Genomic DNA, 19,024 nt, shown 5'->3' with positions numbered 1-19,024 from the left:
CACTGTGCAGAAGCTTTTTATTTTGATGAGGTCCCAGTAGTTCATTTTTGCTTTTGTTTCCCTTGCCTCTGGAGATATGTCTAGTAAGAAGTTGCTGTGGCTAAGGTCAAAGAGATTGCTGCCTGTTTTCTCCTGTGGGATTTAGATGATTTCTTGTCTGACATTTAGGTCTTTCATCCGTTTTGAATTTATTTCTGTGTATGGTGGTAAGAAAGTGTTCAGTTTCATTCTTCTGTATGTTGCTGTCCAGTTCTCCCAGCATCATTTGCTGAAGAGACCGTCTTTTTTCTGTTGGATATTCTTTCCTGCTTTGTGGAAGATTAGTTTGGTATATAGGTTCTGGGTCCATTTCTGGGTTCTGTATTCTGTTCCATTGATCTATGTGTCTGTTTTTGTACCAGTACCATGCTGTTTTGATGATTATAGCTTTGTAATACAGCTTGAAGTCCAGAATTGTGATGCCTCCAGCTTGGTTTTCTTTTCAACATTACTTTGGATATTTGAGGTCTTTTGTGGTTCCATATAAGTTATAGACGGTTTATTCTGGCTCTGTGAAGAATGCTGGTGCTATTTTGATTGGGATTGCATTGAATGTACAGATTACTTCGGGTAGTATAGACATTTTAACAATATTTAATTTTCTAGTTCATGAGCGTGGAATGTTTCTCCATTTTCTTTGTGTTTTCTGTAGTTTCTTAAAATATTTTTAATGTTTATTTACTTTTGAGAGAGAGAGAGAGAGACAGACAGACAGACAGTGCGAGTGGGGAGGGGCAGAGAGAGAGAGGGAGACACAGAATCTGAAGCAGGCTCCAGGCTCTGAGCTGTCAGCACAGAGCCCAAGATGGGGCTCAAACTCATGAACCATGAGATCATGGCTTGAGCCGAAGTCAGATGCTTAACCGATTGAGCCATCCAGGTGCCCCTCTTCAATTTCTTTTATAAGCTTTCTATAGTTTTCAGTTTTCAGATCTTTTACCTCTTTGGTTAGGTTTATTACTAGTTATCTTAGGGTTTTTGGTGCAGTTGTAAATGGGATCAGTTCCTTGATTTCTCTTTCTGCTGCTTAATTATTGGTATATAGAAATGCAACCAATTTCTGTATGTTGATTTTATATCCTATGAATTTACTAAATTCATGTATTAGTTTTAGCAGATTTTTGGTGGAGTCTTTTGGGACTTACGCGTCATCAAGTATTGTGTCATCTGCAAAGAGTGAAAGTTTGACTTCTTCCTTGCCAAATTATATGTCTTTTATTTCTTTTTGTTGTCTGATTGCTGAGGCTAGGACTTCCAGTACTATTTTGAACAACAGTGTTTAGAGTGGACATCCCTGTCGTGTTCCTGACCTTAGGGCCAAAGCTCTCATTTTTCCCCATTGAGGATGATATAAGCTATGGGTCTTTCCTACCTGGACTTTATGATGTTGATATATGTTCCTTCTGTTCTCACTATCTTGAGGGTTTTTATCAAGAAAGGATGCCGTACTTTGTCAAATGCTTTTTCTGCATCTGTTGAGAGGATTATATGGTTCTTATCCTTTCTTTTATTAATGTGATGTATCACGTTGATTGGTTTTTGGATATTGAACCAACTCTGCAGCCCAGGAATAAATCCCACTTGGTCCTGGTGAATAATTCTTTTAACGTACTATGGGATTCAGTTTGCTAGTATCTTGTTGAGAAATTTTGCATCCAGTTTCATCAGTGATATTGGCCTGTAATTCTCCTTTTTAGTGGGGTCTTTGGTTTTGGAATCAAGGTGATGCTGACTTCATAGAATGAGCTTAGAAGCTTTCCTTCCATTTCTATTTTTGCAACAGTTTGAGAAGAATAGGTATTAACTCTTCTTTAAATCAATGGTAGAATGCCTCTGGGAAGCCATCTGGTCCAGGACTCTTATCTGTTTGGAGATTTTTTTTTTTTTAATTTTTTTTTTTAACATTTACTTATTTTTGAGACAGAGAGAGACAGAGCATGAACAGGGGAGGGGCAGAGAGAGAGGGAGACACAGAATCTGAAACAGGCTCCAGGCTCTGAGCTGTCAGCACAGAGCCCGACGCGGGGCTCGAACTCACGGACCGTGAGATCATGACCTGAGCCGAAGTTGGGCGCTTAACCGACCAAGCCACCCAGGCGCCCCTGTTTGGAGATTTTTGATAACTGATTCAATTTCTTTGCTGGTTATAGGTCTGTTCAAAATTTCTATTTCTTCCTGTTTCAGTTTTGGTAGTGTGTGAGTTTCTAGGAATTTGTCCATTTATTCCAGATTGCCCAGTTTGTTGGCATATAATTTTTCATAGTATTGTTTTATGATTGTATTTCTGTGGTGTTGGTTGTGCTATCTCTCTTCTTCATTCATGACTATCTATTTGGGTCCTTTCTCTTTTCTTTTTGAGAAGTCTGGCTAGGGGGTTATCAATTTTGATTATTCTTTTGAAGAACCAGCATTTAGTTTCATTGATCTGTTCTACTGTTTTTGTTGTTGTTTCCATGTCATTTATTTCTGCTCTAATCTTTGTTTTATTCTCTTCTGCTGGTGTTAGCTTTACTTGCTGTTCTTTTTCTAGTTCCTTTAGGTGTAAGGTTAGGTTTTGTATTTGGGACCTTTCTTGCTTCTTGAGATGGGCCTCGATTGCAATGCATTTTCCTCTTAGGACTGCCTTTGCTGTATCCCAAAGGGTTTGGACTGTTGTGTTTTCATTTTCATTTGCTTCCATGTTTTGTTTTGTTTTAATTTCTTCTTTAATTTCTTGGTTAACCCATTCATTCTTTAGTAGGATGTTCTTTAACCTCCATGTATTAGAGGGCTTTCCAAATTTTTTCTTGTGATTGATTTTAAGTTTCATAGCATTGTGATCTGAAAATATGCATGGTAGGATCTGTCTTTTTGTACTTGTTGAAGGCTAATTTGTCACCCAGTATGTGATCTGTTCTGGAGACTGTTCCATGTGCACTCGAAAAGAATGTATATTCTGCTTTAGGATGAAATGTTCTGAATGTATCTTTTAAGTCCACTTGATTCAGTGTGTCTTTCAAAGCCATTGTTTCCTTGTGGAAATTCTGCTTAGATGATCTGTTGTTGTAAGTGGGGTATTAATGTCCCCTACTGTTATGGCATTACTATCAGTGAGTTAGTTTCCTTTTCTTTCTTTCTTTCTTTCTTTCTTTCTTTCTTTCTTTCTTTTTCTTTCTTTCTTTCTTTCTTTCTTTTTTAATGTTTATTTTTGAGAGAGAGAGAGACAGAGACAGAGAGAGACAGAGGGTGAGCAGGGGAGGGCAGGGATAGGGAGACAGAGAATCTCAAGTAGGCTGCAGGCTCTGAGCTGTCTGCACAGAGCCCAACATGGGGCTCAAGCTCACAAACCATGAGATCATGACCTAACCTGAAGTTGCACACTTAACCAACTGAGCTACCCAGCTGCCCCTCAGTGAGTTTCTTTATGTTTGTTTTTAATTCTTTTACATATTTGGGTGTTTCCAATTTGGAGGCATAAATATTTACAATTGTTAGCTCTTCTTGATGGATAGACCCCTTAATTATGATGTATGCCCTTCTTCCTCTCTTATTAGAGTCTGTTTTAAAATCTAGTCTGTATGATATGAGTATGGCTATTTCAGCTTTGTTTTGACATCCATTAGCATGATAGATCGTTCTCCCTCCCCTCATTTTCAATCTGCAGGTGTCTTTAGATATAAAATGAGGCTCTTGTAGGCAGCATATAGATGAATTTTGTGGGTTTTGTTTGTTTTTTTTTTTCTTTTTAAATTTTATTTTTTTAGTTTACATCCAAATTAGTTAGCATATAGTGCAACAATGATTTCAGGAGTAGATTTCTTAATGCCCCTTACCCATTTAGCCCATACCCCCTCCCATAACCCCTCCAGTAACCCTCTGTTTGTTCTCCATATTTAAGAATCTCTTATGTTTTGTCCCCTTCCCTGTTTTTATGTTATTTTTGCTCCCCTTCCCTTATGATCATCTGTTCTGTGTCTTAAAGTCCTCATATGAGTGAAGTCATATGATATTTGTCTTTCTCTAATTTCACATAGCGTAATACCCTCCAGTTCCATCCATGTAGTTGCAAATGGCAAGATGTCATTCCTTTTGATTGCCGAGTAATACTCCATTGTGTGTGTGTGTGTGTGTGTGTGTGTGTGTGTACACACCACATCTTTATCCATGATGAATTTTGTTTTTTAATCCATTCTGATACCCTGTGTCTTTTGATTAGAGCATTTGGTCCATTTACATTCAGAAATATTGTTGAAAGATGAGCCCCTGCTTCAACTGAAAGTGGCCATTGACCTTTCAAGCTTTTGAGAAGTGATGCAATAGAATAGTATTTCAAAGAAAAATCGTTATCGAAATTTGGGATCTGTTTTTCCCTCCCTGTGGCGCTAGCCCTGCGGGGGAAATCGCCAAGAGGAGAGCTCTTGGGACTGCAGGCACTGAGGTTGGCTGTCCAGCACCACCCGAGTACATAGGTAAGGGCACCACTTCAGCAGTCAGAGCAGGCAAACTGTGCGTGACCGCGCCTGCGGGGGACTTTGCCATCTGTCCACCTTTGATCCGGGGAGGAAAAACCAGAAGCTCCGCATCCCCTCCCCCTCCACCAATTCGGATACCCTCCAGAGACTCGTTTTGGGGTTCTCACTGACTTCCAAGAAGGACGCGTGCCCCTCTCTGGTCCCGGCATGGGCAGCTACTTGTTTTTGCTGCGCTGACCCCTTTCCCATGACCCTACGGTGCCTTGAGTCCTCCGGGAATGGAGTGGAAGGGATGCAGAGCCAGTGTGGGACCTCAGGGTCCGCGGAAGAGCCGTCCCCGGAGGCGGCACGTCTGGCGAAGGCTCTATAGGAACTCAGTCAAACAGGTTGGTACTGGGGAAGTATGACTGTTAATGAAGCCAAGGAGAAATTTAAAAAGGCACCAGGAAGAACTTTCTTGATTAGAGATAGCTCTCATTCAGACCACCTACTAAAAATATCTGTTAAAAGATCAGCTGGACCAACTAATCTGCGAATCGAATACCAAGATGGGAAATTCAGGTTGGACTGTATATCATATGTCTCAAGTCCAAGTTTAAATAGTTTGACACTGTGGTTAATCTGATCGACTACTATGTTCAGATGTGCAAGGATAAGCGGACAGGCCCAGAAGTGCCCTCGAACGACACGTTCACTGTTATCTGACCAAACCGCTCTACACATCAGCCCTGCCTCTGCAGCATCTCTGTAGACTCTCCGTTATGGAGATGCACCAGTATCATCTGGGGACTGCCTTTACCAACAAGACTAAAAGATTACTTGGAAGAATATAAATTCCAGGTATAAGTGTTTGTCTTTTTCTAAACATGCCTCCTATAAAGTATCTCCGAATGCAGCTATGTTAAAAAAATAAATAAAATAAAAAATAAAAGAACCAAAACTTGAGTCACTACTCTGGACTATGCGGAATTCTAAAAACAGCTGAAGTCCATCTAATTTAAATGTGTGAGGAGGTAGCTAGGTATTTAAAGTTTTCCCAAATGTTTTCACCTGAGTGATGCTTCCCTTCCTAAGGCTGACCAAGACCAGCAGATCCTTTTAAGTTGAAAGCAAAATGCCGCGAGTGGAGGCTGAAGGAACATTTTATCAGAATGCCTTGCCTTCCCCAGGTTTCTGTTTGTTAGGTGGAAGGCCCAGGCCCTGGTAGTAGAGAGAGAACTCCACGCAGGACCACTGAAGAAGTAGAAGCAACAAACTGATGCAGGCTTAGCTTTAATTTCACATGCCTGGTGATCAGAGTCTACTTGAGGACATTTTCTGTTTTTGCGTTCTGGATGTACCTAGGTGTTTCATTAAACAGATACTGCTTGTGAGTATCCTTCTTTTTATGCAATTAACCAAATCAGTCAAAAAAGTGACCACAAAATCCTGAATTTGACTTTTTACTACATATATGAACTCTCTCATGTGAATGAGTACCATAGTAATCCATTTTAAGGGAGCCTTATTTCAGAAATATTTCAAACTGGTGCAAATGGAAAAGACTTTGTTTTTTCCTTTAAGGCTAAAGACAAGAAGGTTGTGCTCTACAGATGCAACTCAATCCCTGTTAATAAAACCATGTAGATACAGGCATTTTATCCTTTGAAGTAGCTGTATCCCAACCTGTTGCCATTGACTTTTGGGAAATGGCTTTAGAAATTTCCAAGTTGTCCTTGAATTGTGTGACCATGTAGAATACTTCGACTTAATTTTCTTCCAGAGATTGGGGGATGCCTGCCTGTGTTTCAAAGTGTTTATTTACTGCTGTTACTATTTGATTAGAATGTATTAAATAAAAATACTTGGCTTAAAAAAAAAAAAAGAAATATTGTTGAAAGATGAATTTACCATTCTTACCTGTAGAGCTGTTGTTTCTGGTAATGTTCTCTAATTCTTTGTAGTTTTTGTTGCTTTGCTCTTCTTTTTATTTTTCTCCACTCACAGAGTCCCACTTAAAGTTTCTTGCAGGGCTGGATTAATGGTCATGGACTCCTTTAGCTTTTGTTTGTCTGGGAAACTCCATCTATTCTGAATGACAGGCTTGTTGGATAAAGAATTCTTGACTGCATATTTTTTCCCATTCAGCACATTGAATATTTTCTACCACTTCCTTCTGGCCTGCCAAGTTTCAGTGGATGGGTCTACTGCTAACCTTATGTGTCTATTCTTGTAGGTTAAGGGCCTTTTGTCCCTGGCTGTTTTCTGAATTCTTTCTTTGTATTTTGCAGGTTTCGTTATGATATGTCATGGTGCTGACTTGTTTTTGTTGATTTTGAGGGGAGTTCTCTGTGCCCCTGGGACTTGGATGTCTGTTTCCTTCCCCAGATTAGGGAAGTTGTCAGCTATAATTTGTTCAAATAAACTTTCTGTCCCTTTTTCCCACTCTTCTGGGACTTCTATGATATGGATATTGTTTTGTTTATGGAATCACTAAGTTCTCTAAGTCTCCCCCTTGTGATCTAATAATTTCGTCCCCCTCTTCTTTTCAGCTTCATTATTTTCCATAATGTTATCTTCTGTATCACTTTTCTTTCCTCTGCTTCTTCAACCCTTGTTGTGACTATATCCAGTCAGTATTGCCTCTCAGTTGTAGCATTTTTTTATTTCAGCCTGACTAGTTTTTAGGTCTTTGATCTCTGTAGCAAGGGTTGTTTGATGTCTTCTGTGCTTTTTTCAAGCCCAGCTATTAGTCATATTACTGTTGTTCTAAATTCTTGTTCAAATACTTTGCTTATATCTGGCTGTGATTTCTTCTTGACCTTTCTTTTGGATTGAATTCCTCTGTCTGGTCCTTTTGGTTAAGTTTCTGTCTTTTACATGTTTTAAAAGCTCGTTATGTTCCCTGCACCTGAGTGTACTTCTGAGAGTCATACACTGTCCGGGGCCTGGCCCTTCAGGAAGTGTTTCTGGTATATGCTGTGTGCACTCTGCTGTTGTGTTTTCACTGCTCTTTCCCACCAGTCAGTCTACTGCAGAGCTCATCCTTGATTGCAGGGGGGACTGTTTGGACCTTTAACTAGGTGTGCTTTGATTCGTTTTTTTGAAGTAAGCCTGGAAAAAGGGGGGAAAGAACCCAAAAAAAGAGAACAGGAAAGGGAACAACAATAAGAAAAACCAAACAGAGAATCAAGAACTTATGGTTTTTCCAAAGAAAAGGGGAAAAAAGAAAGAGAAAGAAAAGAATAAAAAGGCCTGGTCCAAAGAGAGAGAGAGAGAGAGAGAGAGAGAGAGAGAGAAAAGGAAATGAAAAAAACAAATAAGAAACTATGAGCCTGATTCCAAAAGAAAAAAGTAAGAAGAAAGAAAAAATAGGAAAAAAAAAAAAAAGAATTAACCCTTGTCCTATTTTCACCAGAACTACAGGTATCATTTTGAAGCACTCGATTTTCAGTACACTTGGTGCATGGGGGGTGCTGGCTGTGCTAGTCCTCTAGAGGAGACATCTGCTGTGTTGGCTCAGAGTAAGTCTTGTCCCAGTAAATAAGCAGTTGCCAGGCACATGGTGGGGGAGGGTGGGGTGATGGGGGAGGTGGGGGGTGTGTGGTTTGGTGTATGCAGGTCCCACCTCCATTGGGGGCCATTGTGTTGCTCTCTGAAGTTATACTGTATTTGTCTTGGGGGAAAATGGTGCCACCCCAATCTCTCATCCCTGGACACGTGATCTCGCAGCTCTCACTGTTCTAGCAGCCATCACAGAATGGCAAAGACAGTCAGCTTGCCCAGTGCCACAACTCTCCTGCTTTTTTCTTTGGCACGCGGCTGGGATTCAAAACCTGATGTCTTAAAGGACCTGCCCCTGCATAGATCTGCCCCCCTCCACTGTAGTAGAATCTCTCCACGCTGTCTGAAGCTCCCTGAACCTGAAAAACAGTCCCATGCCTGTATAGTTTGCAGAATCAATAGTGTAGCACCGCCAAAGGCAGCAAAGTTAAATTCCTTCTGGGTGTGCCTCTGTCCCCTATTGATGAAAGGCCTTTGGTGCCTGCAGGGTCTTTTATTAGGGAGGCAATATACCCTTTTCTAAAAGTACTCCAGGAAGGGGAAGCCTCTCTCTGATTGTACCCCAGGGACCAGGCACCACAGCTCCCTTCCTGAGAAAGTTGCTCACTTCTAAAACCTCAGAGTTTGTGCTCCAAATGCTCTTTGCAACACAAAGACCCCTGTGGCACTCAGTACCTCCTGTTCCCAATTCCATGGTCACTAGAGATTTCCTCTTGTGTGAACTGGATGCCACACTTTCTCAACCTCTGTCTTTCTCTCCCTTTTTTTTCTCCATGAAAAGAGTTCCCTCCTGTCTGTGGCACCACCGTTTTCCTTTCCCCCAACTCACATCCACACACTGTACACCTGCCATGCTGTCTCCCTCCAACAGTGGAGATCCTTTCTCCATTCCACAGATCGATTTCCTGGGTATTCCAAGTGATCTGACCTCAATATAGCTGTGTTTGAGGGATGAGGAAAGCCCAGTCCCCCACGTCCCCCACTTCTCTGCCATTTTAACCCCTCCTAACATTTTCATCTTATAATTGGAAATTTGTAACTTTTGAGCACCTTCACCCATTTAGTCCAACCTCCACCTTTGGCAACTGCCAATCTGTTATCTGTGCCTATGAGTTTGTTTTTGTTTTTATTTTTGTTTTGATTCTACATGTGAGATCACACAACATTTGTTTTTCTCTGTCCTCCTTCACTTAGCATGCTGTCTACAGTGTCTGTTCATGTTGTTGTAAACTGTGGAATGTCCTTTCTCATGGCTGTATAATATTCCATTGTATATAGATCTTTATCCATTTATCTATTGACAGACACTTATGTTGTTTCAGTATCTTGGCGATTGTGGTTAGTGCTGCATGAATATGGGAGTGCAGGTGATCTCTTAAAGATCCTTTTGGGGGCACCTCACTGGCTCAGTTGATAGAGCATGTGATTCTTGATTTTGGGATTATAAATTTGAGCTCCATGTTGGGTGTAGAGAATATTTAACAGTAAAATCTTAAAAAAGGGGGGGGTGCCTGGGTGGTTCTGTCAATTAAGCGTCTGACTTTGGCTCAGGTCAAGATCTTGCCATTCATGAATTTGAGCCTGCATCAGGCTCACTGCTGTCAGTCAGTGCAGAGCCCGCTGAGGATCCTCTGTCTCCCTCAATCTCTGCACCCCCCCTCCCGTGCTAATGTGTGCTTTCTCCCTCTCTCAAAAATAAACACACATTTTTAAAAAGATTTAAAAAAATAAAAAATAAAGATCCTCTTTTTATTTTCTTTGGGTATATGTTCAGAAGTGGGATTGCTGGATCATATGATAGTTCTATTTTTAATTTTTTTAGGGTATACATTTATTAAAAGGGTCAAAATTCAATCTGTTTTTAAATTTTTTTGAAAACCTCCATTCTGTTTTTTTTGGGTTTTTTGTTTTTTGTTTTTTGTTTTTTTTTTTAGTAGCTGTGTGAATTTATATTTCCACCAATAGTACATCCTCACCAACACATTTTATCTCTTGTCTTTTTGATAACTATTTTAACAGGTGTGTGGTGATATCTCGTTGTAGTTTTGATTTGTATTTCTTTGAGGATTAGGATTCCTTTTCATATATCCCTTGATCATTTGTATATCTTCTTGGGAGAAATGTCTGTTTCAGTCCTTTCCCCATTTTTAAATTGGTTTACTTGGGGTTTTTTTTTTTTTTTTTGCTATTGAATTTTAGGATTTTCTTACATATTTTAGTAGTTAATCCCTTATCAGGGATATGACTTGCAAATATTTTCTACCATTTTGTAGGTTGCCTTTTCACTCTGTTGATTGTTTCCTTTACTCTGCAGAAGTTTTTTTTAGCTTGATGTAGTCCCACTTGCTTGTTTTTGCTTTTGTTGCCTTTGCTTTTAGTGTCATATCCAAAAAAGTTACTTCCAAGATCGCTGTCAAGGAGCTTACCCACTGTGTTTTCTTTTAGGAGTTTTATGATTTCAGGTCTTAAATTCAAGTCTTTAATGCATTTTGAGTTGATTTTTTTGTGTATGGTGTAAGATAAGGGTCCAGTTTCATTCCTTTACATGTGGCTATCTAGATTTCCCAGCAACATTTATTGAAGAGACTATCCTTTTCCCTTCTATATCTTGGTTTCTTGGTTGTAAATTAATTGACCATATGTACATGACTTTATTTCTGGTGTCTCTAGTCTCTTCCATTGATATATATGTTTTTATTCCCATACCATACTGTTTTGATTACTATAGTTTTATAATATAATTTGAAATCAGCAAGCATGATGCTTCCTCTCCTAGGATTCCTTGGTTATTCAGGGTCTTTTGTGGTTCCATACAAATTTTAGGATTACTTTTTTCTATTTCTGTGAAAAATATCATTTGAATTTTGATAGGGATTGCATAAAATCTTAAATTTTTTTAACATTGATTCATTTTTGATAGAGAGAGACAGAGCATGAGCAGGGTAGGGGCAGAGAGAAAGGGAGACACAGAATCCGAAGCAGGCTCCAGGCTCTGAGCTGTCAGCACAGAGCCCAACTTGGGGCTAGAACTCACAAACTGTGAGATCATGACCTCAGCTGAAGTTGGGTGCTTAACCGACTGAGCCACCCAGGCACCCCTGGATTGCATAAAATCTTAGATCACTTTGGGTGGTTTGTACAGTTTAGCAATATTGATTCATCCAATCCATGGACATGGAATATCTTTGCATTTATTTGTGACCAGTTTTTTGAGTGATGTGTGATAGTTTTCATTGTAGAGATCTTTCACTTTCTTGGTTAAATTTAGTCATATGTATTTTATTCTTTTTGATGGTATTCTATTATTATTACTTTTATTTATTTTTAAGATTTTAAGTAATTTCTACACCCAGTGTGGGGCTGGAACTTACAGCCCTGATATCAAAAGTCACACTCTCTGCTACCTGAGCCAGCCAGTCACCCCTAAGTGGGATTACTTTTAAAAGTTTCACGGGGCGCCTGGGTGGCGCAGTCGGTTAAGCGTCCACTTCAGCCAGGTCACGATCTCGCGGTCCGTGAGTTCGAGCCCCGCGTCAGGCTCTGGGCTGATGGCTCGGAGCCTGGAGCCTGTTTCCGATTCTGTGTCTCCCTCTCTCTCTGCCCCTCCCCCGTTCATGCTCTGTCTCTCTCTGTCCCAAAAATAAATAAAAAATGTTGAAAAAAAAAAATTAAAAAAAAAAAGTTTCTCTAACAGTTCATCGTTAGTGTATAGAAATTATTTTTATACATTGATTTTGTATCCTGTACCTCTACTGAATTGATAAATATTGGATGAATGAATGTTAAATGAATGAGTTTCTAAGTGGTGGTTTATTTACATTCACTGTCCTCTAATAAAAATCTCAAAGTATACATATTTGATGAATTTATTTTGTTTTAGTGCACAATAGCAGTTGGGGTTAATTTGTAGCCATTATTTAAAGAAGGTTGTACCAGATTTTTTCATGTGATTCCTTTAATAATCCACAACAATTTTGTGAAGTTAGTATATCCCCTGTTTACAGGTGATGAAACAGTGTTGACACTTACCCAAAGCCACTTAGCTAGTAAGTGGCAGAACTGAGATTTGAACCTACATCTGTCTATAACTAAAGTCAACACTACTCAACTTTGCTTCTTCCTAAATTAATGATTAAGTTGTCTGGAAAATTTGCTTCTGATGAACACTTTCTTTTCCCAATGATGCTGGATAAATGAGGTGTTACTGTAATAGGTGTTAATTGAATGGCGCAGAGAGTAAGTGCAAAAGATATTAAAGAAGGGAAAGGTGTTTGCCGAAGTCATCAGGGAAGCTTCTTGGAGTAATTGTGGGACTTTAGTCACTCAATTAGTGTTGTGAAAGTGTTCTCAGTGCCAGAGCTTTTAGGATATATGGGATATAAATACGTATAGAGGAGAGTAGAGGTATTCAGTTTGGAGAAAGTTCTTAGGGGCTTGGAGGTGTTGTGGGTATTTTGAAAGAAGTAAGGAGGACTAGTGTGGCTAGAAGAGAGGACTTATATTGGAGAAAAGTAGGATATTGAAAAAGTGGGTGAGGATCATTGGGGATAGTGTATAATCTATACAGAATTTAACTTGGGGGGAGATGCCAGTAACAGTGGCGTTGTGGCATAAAGTTATATTTTAGGAGGGTCAATCTGTTAGTAGTGTGCAGGTTTTAAATTAGAATAGTGCAGCATTGGATGCACAGTGACTGAAGTGTGGCACTTCTGGTCCTGGGCTTGAATTGCACCTTTCCTACTTGCTATTTTATGAGCTTACAATGTTATTTCACTCACTGTCCTTCCGTTTGTCCTCTGTGAAATGGGAATTGAACCTTTTGCCTTTTGCTTTTGCCTTTTGGGTCCTAGGTATGGGGAAGAATTACTCCCTTCTCTCAGTTCAGATTTGTATTTGTTTAGTGTTTTCTTTTTTTTTTTTTTTTTTTTTTTTTTTTTTTTTCAGTGTTTATTTTTGAGAGAGAGAGAGAGAGAGCGAGATTGGGCACATGCGCTAGCACCAAGGGGGGAGGGGCAGAAGAGGGCCTGAGACAGAATTAAAGCAGGCTCCAGGCTCTGAGCTGTCAGCATAGAACCCATCGAGGAGCTCAAACTCACAAACCATGAGATCCTGACCAGAGCCAAAGTTGGTTGTCCAACCCACTGAGGCGCCCCTGGTGTTTTCTTTTTAAACCTCAGGTGAAACAAATTCAGTTCATCAGATTTCTCAGATAATGGCACAGTATTAGCTTTGGCAAGTACAGGGCTTTCTTTTGTTTTATTTTATTTAAAGTAGTTTGCTTTTGGGTTGCCTGGCTGGCTTGATTGGTGGAGTGTGCAACTCTTGATCTCAGGGTTGTGAGTTCGAGCCCCGTGTTGGGTACAGAGATTACTTGAAAATAAAACATCTAAAAAATAAAAAATAAATTAAAAAATGTAATACCCCTACCCCCACTCCCCTTAGGAAAAAAAAATTCTCATATATCCACAATTTCTATTCTCATTCTTTGTCTCCGTAGACATCCATACTAATGTTTTTGGGTATGTCTGTGTCTTTAAAAAAAATGTGGTGTTTTGTGCACATAAGTGTTTTTAATTTATATTAGTGATATTCTGGTATAGATCTGTTTCAATTTTCACTTAATCCTCTAAAAATGCCTTTTTGATGGAAAACTTCATACAAGTGTGCAGAAAGTACTATAACTCCCATGATCCATCATCCATCATTAGCAATTAGCAATTCATAGCTAATCTGACTTAATAAATATTTCAAATTACTCCTCCCTTTGCCTCCCCAACCCCCACAACTTCACCTCTACATACTATATTATTTCAAAGAAAATCAGAGATTTTTTTCCCCATATTTCAGTGTTCAATACTTTAGAAAAATCTGTTTAAGTCCGTATGTATTTCATAACTTGTGCCTGCTGTAGCTATTTCAGAGTATATATCTACCATATATATCTTCCTCTGGTGATGATAACCTAGATTGCCTTTAATTTCCTGATACCACAAACAACTCTATGATTTCCATTTTCATGCAAGTCTTCTTTCATACAAGAACTTCTGGGAGAACTCTGATTTTCTAGAGAAAGATCTCTGGATCACAGGGTAGAACATACTTCATTTCACTAAGTGCTGTCAGCTTGCTTTCCAGAATGGCTGTAGCACTTTACACTTTCACTAACAATTCATGAGAGTTCCCCTTTCCCTCTACTTCCACTGATACTTGATATTATCTCACATTGTATTTTTGCTGGTCTGATATTTATAAAGTGGTATGTCATTACTTACTTTTTCATTTCTTTGGGGTTTTGGTTTTTTGTTTTTTGTTTTTTTTTTGTTTTTTGTTTTGTTTTTGTTTTTTTGAGAGAAAGAGCGAGCAAGAGGCGGGGCAAGGATAGAGGGAAAGTGAGAGAGAGAATCTTAAGAAGGCCCCATGCTCAGCAGGAGCCGAGTTGTGCTGATGTGGGGCTCAATCTCACGACTCTGAGATCATGATTTGAGCCAAAATCAAGAGTCGGACCCATAATAAGACTGAGCCACCCAGGTACCCCCAAACTCTTTTTTCTTATTCACTTTGTTCACCTACTTTATTTGGATTTCTGCTTAAATACTATATCCTTGACAATCTTATTTAAAGGAGTACTCTTCATCATCTATCTTTGTTTTGCTTTATCTTTCTTTATACTGTTTATCATAAGAAACATCATATATTAATCTTATTATGTATATTTCTATAGGTATTTCCAGTGCTCAAGTGCCTTCCTTTGAAGGATGGGATCTTATCTATGTTTTATATACCTGTAACTCTTGCCCTTAAAATGTAGATGCTCAATAAATATTTGCTGGGTGAATAAATGTGAATTCACTGTTCATATCCTTTACCATTTTCCCTACTCAGCAGGATTTCCTTGAATATTCTAGACACTAATCTTGTTGATTTTAGACACTGTAATATAGTCTGTTAATTTTGTTTGTGGTGTCCTCCTTTGGTAAGGAATCCTTAATTTTCTCTTTTTTTTTTTTTTTTTTTTTGAAGTTTATTTATTTATTTTTGAGAGAGAGAAAATGCAAGTGGGGGAAGGGCAGAGAGAGAATCCCAAGCAGGGTCCATTCTATCAGGGCTGAACCCAATGCAGGGCTCAAACCCATGAAGTGTGAGATCGTGACCTGAGCCAAAGTTGGACACTTAACTGACTGAGCTACCCAGGCACCCCAGGAATCCTTAACTTTCAAGTGGTTAAATTGTCTTTTCACAACACGAAAATCAATACATTGTGATTCGTGTTGTTGTGGTCTGAAGAAATCCTTTTCTATCCTGATATCACACATTCCCCTATGTTTTCTTCTATTTGCTTTACAGTTATATTTTATATTATTTGTATTTTATATTTGTTGTATTTTACATTTGAGTCTCTAATCCCTAAGGAGTTTACTTTTGTGTAAAAGTAAACATGTAAAGTGTCGTGTTTGATTTTATTTTTCTTCCTGTAGAATACAAGCACTTTGTACTTTTCCTATTTACTTGTAGTACACCCTTACCATATATGAGTTGTTTCTCACATTTCATTGATCATTTGTCCGTTTCTGTCTAGTATCACAATGTTTTTATGACAGTGGCTCTTTGCACTATGTCCTAAAGTCTAGTGGAGCAATTGACCTAGCAATGTATACAACAATAGCAACCAATACAATCAAATAACTAAACTGAAAAAAATTGCATGAGACTATTATAGACGAATTTTAAAGCTCTATTAAAGGATGTAAAAGAAGACATAACTAGTAGGAGAGAAATACCATGGGATGACTTAATGTAACAAAGATGTCATTTCCCCCAGATTAATCTATAAACTCAAATGTAACTGTAATAAAAGTTTCAGTAATATATTTGAAGACCTCAGCATATTTATTCTAAAATTTACTTGGAATGTTTTATAAGTAAGTGTTGCTCTTTGAGATAAATGTATACTTTCATAGTACTTTGTATACTATGTTTTTTAGTGACTAGTTTTTGCATTCTTACAGATGGGCAGTTGATTGTAGACAGCATAGGAGGGAAGAAAGCAGCAGAGATAAGTGTTTGGATTAGCAGTGATAGAAATTGTGGTAGTGGCAGCAAGTAGCACTGTTAGCAGAGAAACAGAAAAGATAGAGAAAGAAAAGTGAGTTGGAGAAATACATAACCCTTCCTTGGCTCTGGGAAAATGAATGTGGTAAGACCAGAGGACAAACAGCCGCCTGTAATGCTCCTCAATATTGTGCCTTATCTATGCCATGCTAATGACTCATATACCGCATCCAGTTCAACAGTCTGTATGGAATACTTAACTCTCTGGGGTATAGCGTCTGTAGCAGGTTTCTGTGAGATGTAGCTTTATAATAGATGCTCATAAATCATGGTGATCGTGTGTGTGTGTGTGGGGGGGGAGTGTATTTATATGTATACACATATATATATATAAATATACATACACACACACATATATATAATTTTTTTAATATTTTATTTTCTTTTTAAGTAATATCTACAGCCAACGTGAGGCCTAAACTTACAACCCCGAGATCAAGAGTCACATGCTATACTGAGTGAGCCATCCAGGCGCCCCTCTTGATGTTGTATTTAGCATGTCAGGGAAATAGATGTTAGTTTCAATAAAAACTAGTTAAAGTAAAAATAATACCTGTACTTGGGTACAGGTTTCCATTTGGAAAACAAGGGCATCTAAAGCTATTCATTCCTTCAGTTTTCAGAGTCAGACTTTTACTTTGACTTACCTGTGTTTTGTATACATACAATTGGATATACTCACAGCCTGAACATAGAATAAAAGCACTCTATATTTTTATGGAGACGATAAGTTGAAGAAGAATGGGGTTGAAGGAAATGAACCTTTATATTCTATTACCAACAATAATCAACCATATTGATAGCCTTCTATTAACTGGTCATTATGAATCTTTCCTCTTCCAGGAAACTGAGAACCTTCTTAAAGGACAAATTTATGTACACACACACACACACACACACACACACACACAGAGTTACATATAACTCTTACTAACAGTGTGTAACAGTTTGGGTAGGAGTAATGTAATCTCAGACAAGGTGCTAACTATTCATTTGTAACTCATATGAACCTTCTTTCCGTTATTCAGGATAGTTCTTTTTTTTCTAAATGAGTGAGTGTTAAAAGAGATTTGTTTTAGTTTATTTTTAAAAAACTTCCTCATTTAGCAAAAGTAATAAAGGGTTTCTGATTTTTAAGTTGATTTTTCACATAGAGGACATAAAATTTGTGTACAAATAATCACAATGTAGGGGTGCCTGGTTGGCTCAGTCGATTAAGCACTGACTTCAGCTCAGGTTATGATCTCATGGTTCATGAGTTCAAGCCCTGTGTCCGGCTGTGTGCTCACAGCTCAGAGCTTGAAGCCTGCTTCAAATTCTGTCTCCCTCTCTCTCTGTCCCTCCTCCACTTGTGTTCTGTCTCTGTCTGTCTCTCAGAAACAAGTGAACAGTAAAAAAAATTTTTGATTAAAAAAACCATATAATCACAATGCTATTAGAGAGGGACTAGCAAAGCGTTACGAGATTTCAAAGGTGGAAGAAGACACTTGCTGGATATGCTGGGGAAGGATTCATTTGAGCTGAACATTTAAAAGTAAATAAACTTTTGATACTGTAATTGTATATGCACTTGAGAAGGTAGGTGAGTGACAGTTTTTGTCCATTCTTCCATTTGGCACTTTTATGCTTTCTTAAAGGGAAGAGACCTACTGTGTATTTCTACCACATAGCACACATCATACCAGGTCCTTCACTTACACTGGTATACTTTACACTTAGAACAGCCATGTGAGGTACATCTTAGTAACATATGGTAAGTAAACAAAGGTTTAAAGAAATAAAATACCTGCTCAAGGTCATGTAACTAGTGCCTAGAGTCGTTTCTATGTTACAGAAATCTTAGGATATCATTTGCTAGCTATTATCTCTGTGTTTCTGGTATAGTTAAAATGATTACTACTTGAAGAATAATACACAGACTCTGCCTCATTACTGCAGTTATTGTTAAGGCTGTTCCAAGTTTTAGTGTTTTAAAAGGTTTACCACTGGCTGATAAAAGCCCATTGTTTCCACCCTCCAGCCTCCCTTTTCCTCATTTCTCCACTGCCTCTCTTCAGCAGTGTGTTGCATTCTTGTGAAAGAGTGTTATAGTTACTAAATAGGAGAAAGGTAGGTCTTCTAGTTTGGAAATGAGAATTAAGTGGAAGGATTAGAATTATGCTCTTGGCTTTGATGTGAAGAGAATGAAACCGTACAGAGAAGAGGAAGAAAATGACCTTCAGCTGGAAAGCATGGAACTCTCACAATATACCTGTATAGTTAAATTACAGATTTGGTGTGCTGTAATATATTTATCTTAGCAATATTTCTGACAAGACCTTCATGTCATGGATATTTGCTAGCTCTAGTAAGATCCTAATGCTTAATTAGAATGTAAGCAAGGATATTTTATATATTTTTTGTTGTTTATTTCCCTTTTATTTTCTATTGATACCTGGTAAAGTCTTTTTGAAAATTCCAATGAATAATATAGTACTTGGCATTTAGTATTTGTGCAGTAAATATTTGTTGGATGAATACTTGAATGTGTCAGCTATGCTGATAACTGAAGAAAGGGAGGTATTTGTGTGTGTGTATGTGAGTGTGTTGAGACCATAGTTAATTAATTAATTAAAAGTTTATTTATTCATTTTGAGAGAGCAAGAGAGAAGGAGCGGGGAGGAGCAGAGAGGGAGAGAGAATCCAAAGCAGGGCTTGATCTCACAAACTGTGAGATCATGACCTAAGCTGAAATCAAGAGTCAGAGGCTTAATCGATTGGCCTACCCAGGTGCCCCAGACCATAAATGTAAATAAGGATCAGTATGCCCTGATGGATCAATGTAGGGGTAGAGCAGCAGGGAATATATAAAAACCCTAAAAAAGGAAGTGATATCTGTGGGC

General features: G+C 38.5%; 1 protein-coding gene and 1 pseudogene across 6 annotated transcripts in view; both read left to right on the top strand.

Annotated features, from left to right (window-relative positions):
* The window catches only part of SSBP2 (single stranded DNA binding protein 2), a 314,003-nt gene that overhangs the window by 25,023 nt on the left and 269,956 nt on the right, over nt 1-19,024 (top strand). For 3 of the 6 annotated variants that reach the window (XM_049649741.1, XM_049649744.1, XM_049649743.1), the window contains exon 1: nt 7,275-7,993. The exons of the other annotated variants lie outside the window; for them this stretch is intronic. The gene's annotated coding sequence lies outside the window, so the exon portion shown is untranslated. Of the gene's footprint in view, nt 1-7,274; nt 7,994-19,024 lie in introns of those variants that run through there. 6 annotated transcript variants of the gene reach the window in all.
* On the top strand, nt 4,276-6,628 carry LOC125935793 (suppressor of cytokine signaling 2-like; annotated as a pseudogene).

The sequence above is a fragment of the Panthera uncia genome (genome assembly GCF_023721935.1).
Source record: "Panthera uncia isolate 11264 chromosome A1 unlocalized genomic scaffold, Puncia_PCG_1.0 HiC_scaffold_17, whole genome shotgun sequence".
Classification (NCBI taxonomy): Eukaryota; Metazoa; Chordata; class Mammalia; order Carnivora; family Felidae; genus Panthera; species Panthera uncia.
The sequence above is the reverse complement of the archived record's forward strand: the minus strand, read 5'-3'. Positions and strand labels throughout refer to the sequence as shown.